The 5,871-nt window shown below is 32.0% G+C and overlaps 1 non-coding gene across 1 annotated transcript; it reads left to right on the forward strand.

Moving 5' to 3' along the window:
- The first annotated feature begins 349 nt into the window (after positions 1–349).
- TRNAV-CAC (transfer RNA valine (anticodon CAC)) lies at positions 350–422 on the forward strand. Its single transcript has one exon. It is a non-coding gene; the product is annotated as a tRNA-Val (tRNA).
- Positions 423–5,871: the final 5,449 nt, after the last annotated feature.

A 5,871-nucleotide genomic window follows, 5' to 3' on the forward strand; every position in this document is an offset into this window, starting at 1 on the left:
GCATACAGGAGAAAAAAACGTCATTCAATACCATGTTCAGATTCTAGCAATCCTGCGGACCTGCGTTCGATCCCACGCCCGGCCAGTGAGTGGCAACCCCGGCCACTCCTTGCACACAGGGGGTTGTTTGGGCAAAATATTAACAGACAGTATGTCACAGCAAAGAATATCCACTGTAACAAATGGAATTAAAACTAAATCTTTAAATCTTTAAAAATATGTCTCCACGTATGCTCTCTCGTTTTTATTATCTCATTATTCTCTCTCTCTCTCGCCACGCAATGTCTCCCTCTCTTATTAACCAGTAATTCCATCAGAACATTAAAATGGAACATCTTTCATGTATCTCGTTCCCGTGGTGTAGTGGTTATCACGTGCGCTTCACACGCGCAAAGTCCTCGGTTCGATCCCGAGCGGAGACAATGAAACTAGACTTTTATTTGTAAAAATGAAAAATTTTCATTACTGTTTACCGGTTATAAGTATTCATACTTGGTATCAAACAATAATTTTCGTTGGTATGCATCGTTACTTGCTATGAATGGATTAATGATATGCGCCAAAACGTGACTTCTTTCCCTCGCAGTAGATGGTCAGCTGATCATCTCACTTTTTTTTTCTTTCTTTTTTTTTGTGAAACTGATGTTGATCTCTTCCACTTTTCTGTCCAATTTCTTTCTTGACCGATAATCTCTGGATTCTGGTTTCCTTTCTTTCCTTTTCATATAGGCCTATGCTGTATCTTTGTTTATATTTTTTTCTTCGTTATTTTCCCCTTCTCTCTGTGTATTAATACCTGGCTATAAACAGTTTATGGCAATTTCTTTCCCAATCAGCCGTGACCAAATAACATTCAAATCTCACAATAAAACAAAAAATGCAGCATCCCCGCAGGTAAGAATCAAAGGCGTAAGAAACTATGATAAAGATAAAATCAAATGACGGAAAGAGTTAGAAGAGACGAAGAAAGAATATGAAAAGAAAGTAACTAGGAGACATAAAAGGCCTATATGGAAAGGGAAGAAAGGGATCTGGCAATGTGAAAATAACGATAATGATGAAAGTGATAGTAATGATAATCATAATCATAATGATGATGGTGATAAACATGATAACAATGGCAATGATAGTAACAATAGATAATGGTTATTATCATCATGATAACCAAAATGACAATAATGATGACATAACGATTTAAAGAATAATAAAAACGATGATGATAGTAATAATGAAAATAAAGATGATAATAATAGCAACGATAGTAATAATAAGGATGATAATGATAACAACAATCATGAAAATGATGATAATGATGATAGCAATGATAGTAATAAAAATAATGATAATATTCACAAGGATAAGGATTATAATGATAACGACAATGATACTGATAATAATAACAACAATAAAAGCAATAATAACTATGATAGATGAAGATAATGATGATAACAATGATGATAATGATAATGATAATAAAGATGATGGTAATGATAATTATGATAATGATAATAATCATAATAATAATGATACTAATAATCATAATAATAATGATACTAATAATCATAATAATTATGATAGTGATAATCATAATAATAATGATACTAATAAACATAATCATAGTGATTATGCTGATAATAATGATGGCAATAACAATAATAATGATCCTCTGCAGTGTTCATCCTCGAAGTCTTCGTTAAAAAAAGGAAAACAGTAAATAGTAAAATAGTAGAAATAGTAAATAGTAAATCTGTCTTAAATGCAAACCAAGGATGCAACGCCGTGCTTCTGCCTTTCCTTCGGGAGGTCACAAATCGGATTCCCTTCCGCCCGATTTCAGATTTGTGAGGCGGCGGCTGGAGGAGGCGGAGGGAGAGAGCAGCGCATCCTCGGCGGAGGCTGAGAGAGGGATCTGGGGGCGGGCAGCTCCTTCGCGAGGTGGAGAGCGGATGTTCTTATCTATTTATTTATCTATTCTTTATTTTTTATTTCTTTGTTGCTGTTTTTTACTATTGTATACATTTTAGGAATGAAGCAAACAAAATTCAAGGCGTACGACTTGAAAATCGGGAGTTGACTTTGGCTTTTTATCAGCAGACTTTAGAATCCCGATTTCATAGAAAATTTGAAATAGATGGAAATTGGGGATGAGTCAGAAATGAAGCTTAATATTTTAAAAGGAAGTTATCCTCATGTCAATGCAACTCTCCCCAAAAGAACATTTTTCGATGTAAAAGCATATCAACCGGGCAAATATCTATCAGGTATATAGACAAATATGCCTTTATTTCTGCGTCTGTATTTATGACAATTCATTGGGTCGGACCTGGCGCCATTTTAACAAAGCGGACGTTGGGAAGGAAAGTGAAGAAGAAATAATTAAACATAGATTTTTTTTTTTTTTTTGGGGGGGAGGTGTTTTTATATATCCTATAAGAGTGTTTGTTTATTTGTTTATTCATCTCTTTTCCTTTGCTAGTCTATTCCGAAACAGGCTTTCTTGGATTAGGTTATTTTTATAATGACACTGACTGTTATGACGATAAACAAATACCACTAATACTACAACTAGTGATTAATAATATAGAAATGATAATTATTTTGATACCGATAAGGAAATCACAGACTTGATAATGATTATTATTCTAATAATTAGACAAAAGTAACAAAAATGGTAATATAAAGATAAAGGGTTATGTAATCAGCAATGATATAGAACATTCATACATCATTGATAATAATAGTATGTCATGCTTTTATCCATTGACGTTGGCTATTTTCGACCTTATGTTTAAAATGATTTAATACTTGCATGGTGACATAAATTGGAAGATGAGCATCGTGAAAATGCAATTAAATAAGTGACAAACATATCAAATGAAGGTTAAGACTCCCTACAAATGTAACACAGTAAGAATTAAAGCCTACGAATAGATTCTAAATATGTTTATATCAGTAAGAGATGGGGAGTGAGTGAAAGAGAGTGGAGAAGTGGAAAGAAAAATAATTGTAGAGAAAGAGGGATTGAAAAGAGAAACACTCCCAAACAGATTCATTTTGCTGAAAAGGACACAATGATACTGGAAAAAAGTGAACAGTATTCCCACCGGATGCAATAAAATCTAGTCCATACAAGTTTCTTCTTCAACACTATATCATCTTTATCGTAAGCAAAGAGGGAGGGGAACATATACATTGGTAAAGAGAGAGAGGAAAGAGGTGTCAGACTGAGAGAGAGAGATACAGAAACCGATAAAGAGAACGAGAAAATGAAATATACGTATATTTATATAGAGAGAAAGTTAGAGACTTAATTCTTATCTGAAAGAAAATTATAATAATCAAAATGTTTCTCAACAATGGAATTATTAAAACAAAACAAAACAAACAACAGCAATAACAAAACATGATAGCAACTGCAAGGGACTTTGGCACGAACGATTGTCGCTTGTCAATCAACTACACACTAAGTAGGCCTATCATTATGAATTTTCTTATTGATAATAAAACACATAACAACCTCTATATTCATGAAGTCCATATGCATAAATAATTATATTCATCATAAGCAAGATTGAAATCATTTACGAAAGAAAGACACATATTTGTACATATCAAAATTCGTAATTACTGCAAACAGCAAGTAATTTAGAAATCTACTCATGTAGAAGTCAAGAAATTGCCTTTATTTCTAAGCCTACATCTCATATCCTACACATTAGTTTGTTCAAAAGACGATTTATCAGAATAATTGTGATAATGATGATAATTATCATTATTATCAATCACAACAGCATCAATAGTAATAATAATGTTAGTGATAATATTGATAATGGCAATACTAATAACGATTATTATAGTAAGAAATAATAATTGAATAATAATGATACTGACACATAAGATATATAGAAACTCCAAAGAGAAAAAAAATCTTCATGTTTAATTATTTCTTCTAAACTCTTTCTTCTTAAGTCTCTGTGGTGTACCGGTAACGCAGCCGCCTCTACAGCGGGAATGTTATCACTTATTATTGTTTTCTGATCATTACTACTAAAATTATAACAGCAGAGAGAGAGAGAGAGAGAGTGAATGGTGTCTGGAATTGAGAGAGAGAGAGAGAGAGAGAGAGAGAGAGAAGAGAAAGAGAAAGAGAAAGAGAAAGAAAGAGAAAGAGAAAGAGAAAGAGAAAGAGAAAGAGAAAGAGAGAGAGAGAGAAAGAGAAAGAGAAAGAGAAAGAGAAAGAGAAAGAGAAAGAGAAAGAGAAAGAGAAAGAGAAAGAGAAAGAGAAAGAGAAAGAGAAAGAGAAAGAGAAAGAGAAAGAGAAAGAGAAAGAGAAAGAGAAAGAGAAAGAGAAAGAGAAAGAGAAAGAGAAAGAGAAAGAGAAAGAGAAAGAGAAAGAGAAAGAGAAAGAGAAAGAGAAAGAGAAAGAGAAAGAGAAAGAGAAAGAGAAAGAGAAAGAGAAAGAGAAAAGTGAGAGAAAGAGAGCGTTAGATAGCGATTTGCTGTCAATCCGGAAGGAGGAACATCTTGGAGAATAATTCTGCGTCCTCGCGTCCTGGGCTTCCGCGATTTGCATTCTTTAAGTCCTGATTTCCCTCTTATACTAATGGTGTCTATGAAATCATGGCCTTTTAAAGTGAAATTGTTTTCTTTTTTCACATATTCTCGTTAAGATTCTGTTGCTGCTGTATGTAGGGTCTCACCTGAATTTCAACTGCTTGTCAAATCTCTGCAGTTTTGTCTACAAATGATTTTGCTATTGTCTTTATCATCATTATCATCACTACCATTTCTAAGGAGAAAGAAGCGAGTCGCTAAAGGATAAGATAAATATCACGAGATGAAGATACTGGAAACGAAGATTCAATTTTATTATTTTCTCATCACTATAAATTGTGCAAATCTACCACCATGTTGTTCACCCCATTCACCATGCTTTCCCCTGAATCTGTGGCAAATTTAGATTCTAATTTCCCCGGACCTTACAATTTGCAAGTCATCGTGTTGCACTGCAAGCGATCGCCATTCCACTTTTTTGAGCTTGCATTACTTATCGCAAGCCTTGTCTGCATGCGAAGGAAAAAAAAACACGAAAAGAAAAAAGAAAAATGTATAAACATAGTGCCCGCCGGGAATCGAACCCGGGTCTACGGCTTTAGAGACCGTCGTGCGTTCATGAAAGAATGAGTCCATTTATATTTAATTGTTCACAAACACTGATGCATCTCGTATTCCAAATGCTTTTGTAATGTTTTTTTTCTTATATATATATATATATATATATATATATATATATATACATATATATATATATATATATATATATATATATATATATATATATATATATAATGTTCTATTTATTCGATTGATTTGAATCATATGTATGTTCTCATATTTCTTTTCTCTTCTTTTTGTATTATGATTAGTATCAGCATCATTATTATTATCATTATTATTATCATTAATGTTATTCTATTATGATTATTTATATTATTATCACTATTATCATTATTATTATTATTATTATCATTATATTATCATTATTATTTCTGTTATTATTATTGTCATTATTTCTGTTATTATTATTATCATTATTATTACTATCATTTTTGTTATTATTATTATTATTATTATTATTACTATTATTTTTTATTGTTACTATTGTTATTATTACTATTATTGTTATTATCATCATTATAAATACTATATATATTCATATATTTGTTTGTCTATCTATCTGTTTGTTTATCTGTTTATCTATCTGTCTTCCCGTCTATCTATTGAATCATCTATCTATCTATCGATCTATCTTTCCATGTACCAGATAGATATAAGATCAGGAGAGATAAATGGAGGGAGAGAGAGACAGAG

Source organism: Penaeus vannamei, unplaced genomic scaffold (genome assembly GCF_042767895.1).
Source record: "Penaeus vannamei isolate JL-2024 unplaced genomic scaffold, ASM4276789v1 unanchor858, whole genome shotgun sequence".
Taxonomy (NCBI): Eukaryota; Metazoa; Arthropoda; class Malacostraca; order Decapoda; family Penaeidae; genus Penaeus; species Penaeus vannamei.